Here is a 13,957-nt window from a genome sequence, read left to right as displayed (position 1 = left end):
CACAGTCTACAACTAACCCAGCACCACACACAGTCTACAACTAACCCAGCACCACACACAGTCTACAACTAACCCAGCACCACACACAGTCTACAACTAACCCTAACCCAGCACCACACAGTCTACAACTAACCCAGCACCACACAGTCTACAACTAACCCTAACCCAGCACCACACAGTCTACAACTAACCCAGCACCACACACAGTCTACAACCCTAACCCAGCACCACACACAGTCTGTAACCCAGCACCACACAGTCTACAACTAACCCTAACCCAGCACCACACAGTCTACAACTAACCCAGCACCACACACAGTCTACACACTAACCCAGCACCACACACAGTCTACAACTAACCCAGCACCACAGCACCACACAGTCACAGTCTACAACTAACCCAGCACCACACAGTCTACAACTAACCACACAGTCTAACCCAGCACCACACAGTCTACAACCCTAACCCAGCACCACACAGTCTACACCAACTAACCCAGCACCACACACAGTCTACAACTAACCCAGCACCACACCACAGTCTACAACTAACCCAGCACCACACACAGTCTACAACTAACCCAGCACCACACACAGTCTACAACTAACCCAGCACCACACAGTCACCACTAACAGTCCTAACCCAGCACCACACAGTCTACAACTAACCCAGCACCACACACAGTCTAACCCAGCACCACACACAGTCTAACCCAGCACCACACACAGTCTACAACTAACCCAGCACCACACACAGTCTACAACTAACTCCTAACCCAGCACCACACAGTCTACAACTAACCCAGCACCACACAGTCTACAACTAACCCAGCACCAACCCAGCACCACACAGTCTACAACTAACCCTAACCCAGCACCACACAGTCTACAACTAACCCAGCACCACACACAGTCTACCAACCCAGCACCACACAGTCTACAACTAACCCTAACCCAGCACCACACAGTCTACAACTAACCCAGCACCACACACAGTCTACACTAACCCAGCACCACACAGTCTACAACTAACCCTAACCCAGCACCACACAGTCTACAACTAACCCAGCACCACACAGTCTACAACTAACCCAGCACCACACAGTCTACAACTAACCCAACCCAGCACCACTAACCCAGCACCACACACAGTCTACAACTAATCCCTAACCCAGCACCACACACAGTCTACAACTAACCCAGCACCACACAGTCTACAACTAACCCAGCACCACACACAGTCTACACCCCCAGCACCACACAGTCTACAACTAACCCAGCACCACACAGTCTACAACTAACCCAGCACCACACACAGTCTACAACTAACCCAGCACCACACAGTCTACAACCCAGCACCACACACAGTCTAACCCTAACCCAGCACCACACAGTCTACAACTAACCCAGCACCACACAGTCTACAACTAACCCAGCACCACACAGTCTACAACTAACCCAGCACCACACACAGTCTACAACTAACCCAGCACCACACACAGTCTACAACTAACCCTAACCCAGCACCACACACAGTCTACAAACTAACCCAGCACCACACACAGTCTACAACTAACCCAGCACCACACAGTCTACAACTAACCCTAGCACCAGCACCACACAGTCTACAACTAACCCAGCACCACACACAGTCTACAACTAACCACACACACCACACACAGTCTACAACTAACCCAGCACCACACACAGTCTACAACTAACCCAGCACCACACAGTCTACAACTAACCCAGCACCACCACACAGTCTACAACTAACCCTAACCCAGCACCACACAGTCTACAACTAACCCAGCACCACACACAGTCTACAACTAACCCAGCACCACACAGTCTACAACCCAGCACCACAGCACCTAACCCAGCACCACACAGTCTACAACTAACCCAGTCTAACCCCCAGCACCACACACAGTCTACAACTAACCCAGCACCACACACAGTCTACAACTAACCCAGCACCACACAGTCTACAACTAACCCTAACCCAGCACCACACAGTCTACAACTAACCCAACCCAGCACCACACAGTCTACAACTAACCCAGCACCACAACTACCAGCACCACACACAGTCTACAACTAACCCAGCACCACACACAGTCTACAACCAACACACCTACAACTAACCCAGCACCACACAGTCTACAACTAACCCAGCACCACACACAGTCTACAACTAACCCAGCACCACACAGTCTACAGCACCACACAGTCTACAACTAACCCAGCACCACACACAGTCTACAACTAACCCAGCACCACACAGTCTACAACTAACCCTAACCCAGCACCACACAGTCTACAACTAACCCTAACCCAGCACCACACACAGTCTACAACTAACCCTAACCCAGCACCACACAGTCTAAATAACCCAGCACCACACAGTCTACAACTAACCCAGCACCACACAGTCTACAACTAACCCAGCACCACACAGTCTACAACTAACCCAGCACCACACACAGTCTACAACTAACCCAGCACCACACAGTCTACAACTAACCCAGCACCACACAGTCTACAACTAACCCAACCCAGCACCACACAGTCTACAACTAACCCAGCACCACACACAGTCTACAACTAACCCTAACCCAGCACCACAGTCTACAACTAACCCAGCACCACACAGTCTACAACTAACCCAGCACCACACAGTCTACAACTAACCCAGCACCACCACACAGTCTACAGTCTACAACTAACCCAGCACCACACACAGTCTACAACTAACCCAGCACCACACAGTCTACAACTAACCCAGCACCACACAGTCTACAACTAACCCAGCACCACACAGTCTACAACTAACCCAGCACCACACAGTCTACAACTAACCCAGCACCACACAACTCCAGCACCACACAGTCTACAACAACCCAGCACCACACAGTCTACAACTAACCCAGCACCACACAGTCTACAACTAACCCAGCACCACACAGTCTACAACTAACCCAGCACCACACAGTCTACAACCCCAGCACCACACAGTCTAAAACTAACCCAGCACCACACAGTCTACAACTAACCCAGCACCACACAGTCTACAACTAACCCAGCACCACACAGTCTACAACTAACCCAGCACCACACACAGTCTACAACTAACCCAGCACCACACACAGTCTACAACTAACCCTAACCCAGCACCACACAGTCTACAACTAACCCAGCACCACACACAGTCTACAACTAACCCAGCACCACACACAGTCTACAACTAACCCAGCACCACACAGTCTACAACTAACCCAGCACCACACAGTCTACAACTAACCCAGCACCACACAGTCTACAACTAACCCAGCACCACACAGTCTAAAACTAACCCAGCACCACACAGTCTACAACTAACCCAGCACCACACAGTCTACAACTAACCCAGCACCACACAGTCTACAACTAACCCAGCACCACACACAGTCTACAACTAACCCAGCACCACACACAGTCTACAACTAACCCAGCACCACACAGTCTACAACTAACCCAGCACCACACAGTCTACAACTAACCCAGCACCACACAGTCTACAACTAACCCAGCACCACACAGTCTACAACTAACCCAGCACCACACACACATGATTCCATATGTGTTATTTAATAGTTCTGATGTCTTCACTACTAGTCACTACTAGTCACTACTAGTCACTACTAGTCTATGTAGAAAATAGTAAAAATAAAGAAAACCCCTGTAATGAGTAGGTGTGTCCAGACTGTTGACTGGTTCTGTATATGAATTCTCTCCCCGGGACATCTGCCTGCTGGATCAGCAAGGTCCACTGAAGCACAGAAATACTGCCTCTCTTTCTCCCCATCACTTCATCTCCCCTCCCTCCTGTCACCTCTAGGTTGTTGGACTCACCTTGGCGACCAGCAGGAGTGTCGTGACGACCGTTGCGTGGTAACCAACCTGCCTCCTCAGATCCAGAATGGGACGTATCACTTCTGCTGCTGTAGTACTGACATGTGTAACGTCAACTTCACTGAGGACTTTCCCTGCCCAGTCCCACTACAGCCCAGCCGCTATGTAAGTTAACCTAACCCTAACCTCTGACCCTAACCGTTCTCCCCTGCCCAGTCCCACTACAGCCCAGCCGCTATGTAAGTTAACCTAACCCTAACCTCTGACCCTAACCGTTCTCCCTGCCCAGTCCCACTACAGCCCAGCCGCTATGTAAGTTAACCTAACCCTAACCTCTGACCCTAACCGTTCTCCCCTGCCCAGTCCCACTACAGCCCAGCCGCTATGTAAGTTAACCTAACCCTAACCTCTGACCATAACCGTTCTCCCTGCCCAGTCCCACTACAGCCCAGCCGCTATGTAAGTTAACCTAACCCTAACCTCTGACCCTACCCGTTCTCCCCTGCCCAGTCCCACTACAGCCCAGCCGCTATGTAAGTTAACCTAACCCTAACCTCTGACCCTAACCGTTCTCCCTGCCCAGTCCCACTACAGCCCAGCCGCTATGTAAGTTAACCTAACCCTAACCTCTGACCCTAACCGTTCTCCCCTGCCCAGTCCCACTACAGCCCAGCCGCTATGTAAGTTAACCTAACCCTAACCTCTGACCCTAACCGTTCTCCCCTGCCCAGTCCCACTACAGCCCAGCCGCTATGTAAGTTAACCTAACCCTAACCTCTGACCCTAACCGTTCTCCCCTGCCCAGTCCCACTACAGCCCAGCCGCTATGTAAGTTAACCTAACCCTAACATCTGACCCTAACCGTTCTCCCCTGCCCAGTCCCACTACAGCCCAGCCGCTATGTAAGTTAACCTAACCCTAACCTCTGACCCTAACCGTTCTCCCCTGCCCAGTCCCACTACAGCCCAGCCGCTATGTAAGTTAACCTAACCCTAACCTCTGACCCTAACTTGGTTCTCCCTGCCCAGTCCCACTACAGCCCAGCCGCTATGTAAGTTAACCTAACCCTAACCTCTGACCCTAACCGTTCTCCCCTGCCCAGTCCCACTACAGCCCAGCCGCTATGTAAGTTAACCTAACCCTAACCTCTGACCCTAACCGTTCTCCCCTGCCCAGTCCCACTACAGCCCAGCCGCTATGTAAGTTAACCTAACCCTAACCTCTGACCCTAACCGTTCTCCCCTGCCCAGTCCCACTACAGCCCAGCCGCTATGTAAGTTAACCTAACCCTAACCTCTGACCCTAACCGTTCTCCCTGCCCAGTCCCACTACAGCCCAGCCGCTATGTAAGTTAACCTAACCCTAACCTCTGACCCTAACCGTTCTCCCCTGCCCAGTCCCACTACAGCCCAGCCGCTATGTAAGTTAACCTAACCTCTGACCCCTAACCAACCACACTATAGCCCAGCCAGTATGTAACTGACATGTCCTTTAACCCTGACCCCTAACCCCTAACCCAACCCCACTACAGCCCAGCCAGTATGTAACTGACATGTCCTTTAACCCTGACCCCTAACCCTAACCAACCCCACTACAGCCCAGCCAGTATGTACCTGACATGTCCTTTAACCCTGACCCCTAACCCAACCCCACTACAGCCCAGCCAGTATGTAACTGACATGTCCTTTAACCCTGACCAACCCCACTACAGCCCAGCCAGTATGTAACTGACATATCCTTTAACCCTGACCCCTAACCCCTGACCCCTAACCAACCCCACTACAGCCCAGCCAGTATGTAACTGACATGTCCTTTAACCCTGACCCCTAACCAACCCCACTACAGCCCAGCCAGTATGTAACTGACATGTCCTTTAACCCTGACCCCTAACCCAACCCCACTACAGCCCAGCCAGCATGTAACTGACATGTCCTTTAACCCTGACCCATAACCCCTGACCCCTAACCAACCCCACTACAGCCCAGCCAGTATGTAACTGACATATCCTTTAACCCTGACCCCTAACCCCTGACCAACCCCACTACAGCCCAGCCAGTATGTAACTGACATGTCCTTTAACCCTGACCCATAACCCCTGACCCCTAACCAACCCCACTACAGCCCAGCCAGTATGTAACTGACATGTCCTTTAACCCTAACCCCTTACCCCTAACCAACCCCACTGCAGCCCAGCCAGTATGTAACTGACATGTCCTTTAACCCTGACCCCTAACCCAACCCCACTACAGCCCAGCCAGTATGTAACTTACATATCCTTTAACCCTGACCCCTAACCCCTGACCCCTAAACCAACCCCACTACAGCCCAGCCAGTATGTAACTGACATGTCCTTTAACCCTGACCCCTAACCCAACCCCACTACAGCCCAGCCAGTATGTAACTGACATGTCCTTTAACCCTGACCCCTGACCCCTAACCAACCCCACTACAGCCCAGCCAGTATGTAACTGACATGTCCTTTAACCCTGACCCCTAACCCAACCCCACTACAGCCCAGCCAGTATGTAACTGACATGTCCTTTAACCCTGACCCCTAACCCAACCCCACTACAGCCCAGCCAGTATGTAACTGACATGTCCTTTAACCCTGACCCCTAACCCCTGACCCCTAACCCAACCCCACTACAGCCCAGCCAGTATGTAACTGACATGTCCTTTAACCCTGACCCCTAACCCCTGACCCCTAACCCAACCCCACTACAGCCCAGCCAGTATGTAACTGACATATCCTTTAACCCTGACCCCTAACCCCTGACCCCTAACCAACCCCACTACAGCCCAGCCAGTATGTAACTGACATGTCCTTTAACCCTAACCCCTGACCCCTAACCAACCCTACTACAGCCCACAGCCCAGCCAGTATGTAACCCTAACCCAGCACCACACACAGTCTACAACTAACCCTAACCCAGCACCACACACAGTCTACAACTAACCCAGCACCACACACAGTCTACAACTAACCCAGCACCACACACAGTCTACAACTAACCCTAACCCAGCACCACACACAGTCTACAACTAACCCAGCACCACACACAGTCTACAACTAACCCAGCACCACACAGTCTACAACTAACCCAGCACCACACAGTCTACAACTAACCCTAACCCAGCACCACACACAGTCTACAACTAACCCAGCACCACACACAGTCTACAACTAACCCTAACCCAGCACCACACACAGTCTACAACTAACCCAGCACCACACAGTCTACAACTAACCCAGCACCACACACAGTCTACAACTAACCCAGCACCACACACAGTCTACAACTAACCCAGCACCACACACAGTCTACAACTAACCCAGCACCACACACAGTCTACAACTAACCCAGCACCACACACAGTCTACAACTAACCCAGCACCACACAGTCTACAACTAACCCAGCACCACACACAGTCTACAACTAACCCTAACCCAGCACCACACAGTCTACAACTAACCCAGCACCACACACAGTCTACAACTAACCCAGCACCACACAGTCTACAACTAACCCAGCACCACACACAGTCTACAACTAACCCAGCACCACACACAGTCTACAACTAACCCAGCACCACACAGTCTACAACTAACACTAACCCAGCACCACACACAGTCTACAACTAACCCAGCACCACACACAGTCTACAACTAACCCAGCACCACACACAGTCTACAACTAACCCTAACCCAGCACCACACACAGTCTACAACTAACCCTAACCCAGCACCACACACAGTCTACAACTAACCCAGCACCACACAGTCTACAACTAACCCAGCACCACACACAGTCTACAACTAACCCTAACCCAGCACCACACACAGTCTACAACTAACCCAGCACCACACACAGTCTACAACTAACCCTAACCCAGCACCACACACAGTCTACAACTAACCCAGCACCACACACAGTCTACAACTAACCCAGCACCACACACAGTCTACAACTAACCCAGCACCACACACAGTCTACAACTAACCCAGCACCACACAGTCTACAACTAACCCAGCACCACACACAGTCTACAACTAACCCAGCACCACACACAGTCTACAACTAACCCAGCACCACACACAGTCTACAACTAACCCTAACCCAGCACCACACAGTCTACAACTAACCCAGCACCACACAGTCTACAACTAACCCAGCACCACACACAGTCTACAACTAACCCTAACCCAGCACCACACAGTCTACAACTAACCCTAACCCAGCACCACACACAGTCTACAACTAACCCTAACCCAGCACCACACAGTCTGCAACTAACCCAGCACCACACAGTCTACAACTAACCCAGCACCACACAGTCTACAACTAACCCAGCACCACACAGTCTACAACTAACCCAGCACCACACACAGTCCACAACTAACCCAGCACCACACAGTCTACAACTAACCCAGCACCACACAGTCTGCAACTAACCCAGCACCACACAGTCTACAACTAACCCAGCACCACACAGTCTACAACTAACCCAGCACCACACAGTCTACAACTAACCCAGCACCACACAGTCTACAACTAACCCAGCACCACACAGTCTACAACTAACCCTAACCCAGCACCACACACAGTCTGGAGACTATCAGGTTGTCTATGTCCTGCTGTAGACCACCAGAATACTACCAGGTTAGAGATGGAGACTATCAGGTTGTCTATGTCCTGCTGTAGACCACCAGAATACTACCAGGTTAGAGATGGAGACTATCAGGTTGTCTATGTCAATGCTGTAGACCACCAGAATACTACCAGGTTAGAGATGGAGACTAACAGGTTGTCTATGTCCTGCTGTAGACCACCAGAATACTACCAGGTTAGAGATGGAGACTATCAGGTTGTCTATGTCCTGCTGTAGACCACCAGAATACTACCAGGTTAGAGATGGAGACTAACAGGTTGTCTATGTCCTGCTGTAGACCACCAGAATACTACCAGGTTAGAGATGGAGACTAACAGGTTGTCTATGTCCTGCTGTAGACCACCAGAATACTACCAGGTTAGAGATGGAGACTAACAGGTTGTCTATGTCCTGCTGTAGACCACCAGAATACTACCAGGTTAGAGATGGAGACTAACAGGTTGTCTATGTCCTGCTGTAGACAACCAGTTGCAGTGTGAAGAGACCATAGTCATCTCCTTGGCTGTTGTCTCTGTGCTGGCTGTCATCATCTTTGCTGCCTTCTTCGGTTACCGCATGATGCACAGTGAGTAACCATGGTGATGACCAGACAATAATATGATGCTTATCTCTGTTTATCCCCTAAGCCTCTGTCTGACTGTGTATGTATTCTCAGGAGGTGGTAAACAGGGCCTTCATAATCTCAACATGATGGAGGGAGCTGGTTCTGAGAGCTCTCTGGACCTGGACAACCTCAAACAACTGGAGGTCAGATGGCTACAGCTACTACAGTTATTATAGTTATTATAGTTATTATAGTTATTACAGTTACTACAGCTACTACAGTTACTACAGTTACTACAGTTACTACAGTTATTACAGCTACTACAGTTATTACAGTTACTACAGTTATTACAGTTATTACAGTTATTACAGTTACTACAGTTATTACAGTTACTACAGGTATTATAGCTACTACAGTTACTACAGTTACTACAGTTATTACAGTTATTACAGTTATTACAGTTACTACAGTTACTACAGTTACTACAGTTATTACAGTTACTACAGCTACTACAGTTACTACAGTTATTACAGTTACTACAGCTACTACAGTTACTACAGTTATTACAGTTATTACAGTTATTACAGCTACTACAGCTACTACAGTTATTACAGTTATTATAGTTACTACAGCTACTACAGTTATTACAGCTACTACAGTTATTACAGCTACTACAGTTACTACAGTTATTACAGTTACTACAGCTACTACAGCTACTACAGTTACTACAGTTATTACAGTTATTACAGTTATTACAGTTACTACAGTTACTACAGCTACTACAGTTATTACAGTTATTACAGTTATTACAGTTACTACAGTTACTACAGCTACTACAGTTACTACAGTTACTACAGTTATTATAGTTACTACAGTTATTACAGTTATTACAGCTACTACAGTTATTACAGCTACTACAGTTATTACAGTTATTACAGTTACTACAGTTACTACAGCTACTACAGTTATTACAGCTACTACAGTTATTACAGTTACTACAGTTATTACAGTTACTACAGTTACTACAGTTATTACAGCTACTACAGTTATTACAGTTACTACAGTTATTACAGTTATTACAGCTACTACAGCTACTACAGTTATTACAGTTACTACAGTTACTACAGTTATTACAGTTACTACAGCTACTACAGTTATTACAGTTACTACAGTTATTACAGTTACTACAGTTACTACAGTTATTACAGTTACTACAGTTATTACAGTTACTACAGGTATTACAGTTATTACAGTTATTACAGTTATTACAGTTACTACAGGTATTACAGTTATTACAGTTATTACAGCAGCTACAGTTATTACAGTTACTACAGTTATTACAGTTACTACAGTTACTACAGTTATTACAGTTACTACAGTTATTACAGTTACTACAGGTATTACAGTTATTACAGTTATTACAGTTACTACAGGTATTACAGTTATTACAGTTATTACAGTTATTACAGTTACTACAGGTATTACAGTTATTACAGTTATTACAGTTACTACAGCTACTACAGTTATTACAGTTATTACAGTTATTACAGTTACTACAGGTATTACAGTTATTACAGTTATTACAGCAGCTACAGCTACTACAGTTATTACAGTTACTACAGTTATTACAGTTATTACAGTTATTACAGCAGCTACAGCTACTACAGTTATTACAGTTATTACAGCAGCTACAGCTACTACAGTTATTACAGTTATTACAGTTATTACAGCAGCTACAGCTACTACAGTTATTACAGTTATTACAGTTATTACAGTTATTACAGTTACTACAGTTATTACAGTTACTACAGGTATTACAGCTACTACAGTTACTACAGCTACTACAGCTACTACAGTTATTACAGTTATTACAGTTATTACAGTTATTACAGTTACTACAGTTATTACAGTTACTACAGGTATTACAGCTACTACAGTTACTACAGCTACTACAGCTACTACAGTTATTACAGTTATTACAGTTATTACAGTTATTACAGCAGCTACAGCTACTACAGCTACTACAGTTATTACAGTTACTACAGGTATTACAGCTACTACAGTTATTACAGTTACTACAGGTATTATAGCTACTACAGTTATTACAGTTATTACAGCTACTACAGTTACTACAGTTATTACAGTTACTACAGGTATTATAGCTACTACAGTTACTACAGTTATTACAGTTACTACAGGTATTACAGGTATTACAGTTACTACAGTTATTACAGTTACTACAGTTATTACAGTTACTACAGTTATTACAGCTACTACAGTTACTACAGTTACTACAGTTATTACAGCTACTACAGTTACTACAGTTACTACAGTTACTACAGGTATTACAGTTACTACAGGTATTATAGCTACTACAGTTACTACAGTTATTACAGTTACTACAGTTATTACAGTTACTACAGTTATTATAGCTACTACAGTTACTACAGTTATTACAGTTACTACAGTTATTACAGTTACTACAGTTACTACAGTTACTACAGCTACTACAGTTATTACAGTTACTACAGTTATTACAGCTACTACAGTTATTACAGTTACTACAGTTATTACAGCTACTACAGTTATTACAGCTACTACAGTTATTACAGTTACTACAGTTATTACAGTTACTACAGTTACTACAGTTATTACAGTTACTACAGCTACTACAGTTATTACAGTTACTACAGGTATTACAGCTACTACAGTTATTACAGTTATTACAGTTATTACAGTTACTACAGGTATTACAGTTATTACAGTTATTACAGCAGCTACAGCTACTACAGTTATTACAGTTACTACAGTTATTACAGTTATTACAGTTATTACAGCAGCTACAGCTACTACAGTTATTACAGTTATTACAGTTATTACAGTTATTACAGTTACTACAGTTATTACAGTTACTACAGGTATTACAGCTACTACAGTTACTACAGCTACTACAGCTACTACAGTTATTACAGTTACTACAGGTATTATAGCTACTACAGTTATTACAGTTATTACAGTTATTACAGCAGCTACAGCTACTACAGCTACTACAGTTATTACAGTTACTACAGGTATTACAGCTACTACAGTTATTACAGTTACTACAGGTATTATAGCTACTACAGTTATTACAGTTATTACAGCTACTACAGTTACTACAGTTATTACAGTTACTACAGGTATTATAGCTACTACAGTTACTACAGTTATTACAGTTACTACAGGTATTACAGGTATTACAGTTACTACAGTTATTACAGTTACTACAGTTATTACAGTTACTACAGTTATTACAGCTACTACAGTTACTACAGTTACTACAGTTATTACAGCTACTACAGTTACTACAGTTACTACAGTTACTACAGGTATTACAGTTACTACAGGTATTATAGCTACTACAGTTACTACAGTTATTACAGTTACTACAGTTATTACAGTTACTACAGTTATTATAGCTACTACAGTTACTACAGTTATTACAGTTACTACAGTTATTACAGTTACTACAGTTATTACAGTTACTACAGTTATTACAGTTATTACAGTTACTACAGTTATTACAGCTACTACAGTTACTACAGTTATTACAGTTACTACAGTTATTACAGCTACTACAGTTACTACAGTTATTACAGTTACTACAGTTATTACAGTTACTACAGTTATTACAGTTACTACAGTTATTACAGCTACTACAGTTACTACAGTTACTACAGTTATTACAGTTACTACAGTTACTACAGTTATTACAGCTACTACAGCTACTACAGTTATTACAGTTACTACAGGTATTACAGCTACTACAGTTATTACAGTTACTACAGTTACTACAGGTATTACAGTTACTACAGTTATTACAGTTACTACAGTTATTACAGTTACTACAGTTATTACAGCTACTACAGTTACTACAGTTACTACAGTTATTACAGTTACTACAGTTATTACAGTTACTACAGTTATTACAGTTATTACAGTTACTACAGGTATTACAGTTACTACAGTTATTACAGCTACTACAGTTACTACAGTTACTACAGTTATTACAGCTACTACAGCTACTACAGTTATTACAGCTACTACAGTTACTACAGTTATTACAGTTACTACAGTTATTACAGCTACTACAGTTACTACAGTTACTACAGTTATTACAGTTACTACAGTTATTACAGTTATTACAGTTATTATAGTTATTACAGTTACTACAGCTACTACAGTTATTACAGTTATTACAGCTACTACAGCTACTACAGTTATTACAGTTATTACAGCTACTACAGTTACTACAGTTATTACAGTTACTACAGTTACTACAGCTACTACAGTTATTACAGTTACTACAGTTATTACAGCTACTACAGTTATTACAGTTACTACAGTTACTACAGCTACTACAGTTATTACAGTTACTACAGTTACTACAGGTATTATAGTTATTACAGCTACTACAGCTACTACAGTTATTACAGTTACTACAGTTACTACAGCTACTACAGTTATTACAGTTACTACAGGTATTACAGCTACTACAGCTATTACAGTTACTACAGCTACTACAGCTACTACAGTTATTACAGTTACTACAGGTATTACAGCTACTACAGTTACTACAGCTACTACAGCTACTACAGTTATTACAGTTACTACAGGTATTACAGCTACTACAGCTACTACAGCTACTACAGTTACTACAGTTATTACAGCTACTACAGCTACTACAGTTATTACAGTTACTACAGTTACTACAGGTATTACAGCTACTACAGCTACTACAGTTATTACAGTTACTACAGTTACTAGTTATTACAGCTACTACAGCTACTACAGTTATTACAGTTACT

The 13,957-nt window shown here is 44.4% G+C and overlaps 1 pseudogene; it reads left to right on the top strand.

Annotated features, from left to right (window-relative positions):
* The first annotated feature begins 3,880 nt into the window (after window positions 1–3,880).
* LOC135567207 (bone morphogenetic protein receptor type-2-like) overlaps window positions 3,881–13,957 on the top strand; it is a 29,759-nt pseudogene continuing 19,682 nt past the window's right edge.

This window comes from Oncorhynchus nerka, unplaced genomic scaffold, assembly GCF_034236695.1.
Source record: "Oncorhynchus nerka isolate Pitt River unplaced genomic scaffold, Oner_Uvic_2.0 unplaced_scaffold_2372, whole genome shotgun sequence".
Classification (NCBI taxonomy): Eukaryota; Metazoa; Chordata; class Actinopteri; order Salmoniformes; family Salmonidae; genus Oncorhynchus; species Oncorhynchus nerka.
The sequence above is the reverse complement of the archived record's forward strand: the minus strand, read 5'-3'. Positions and strand labels throughout refer to the sequence as shown.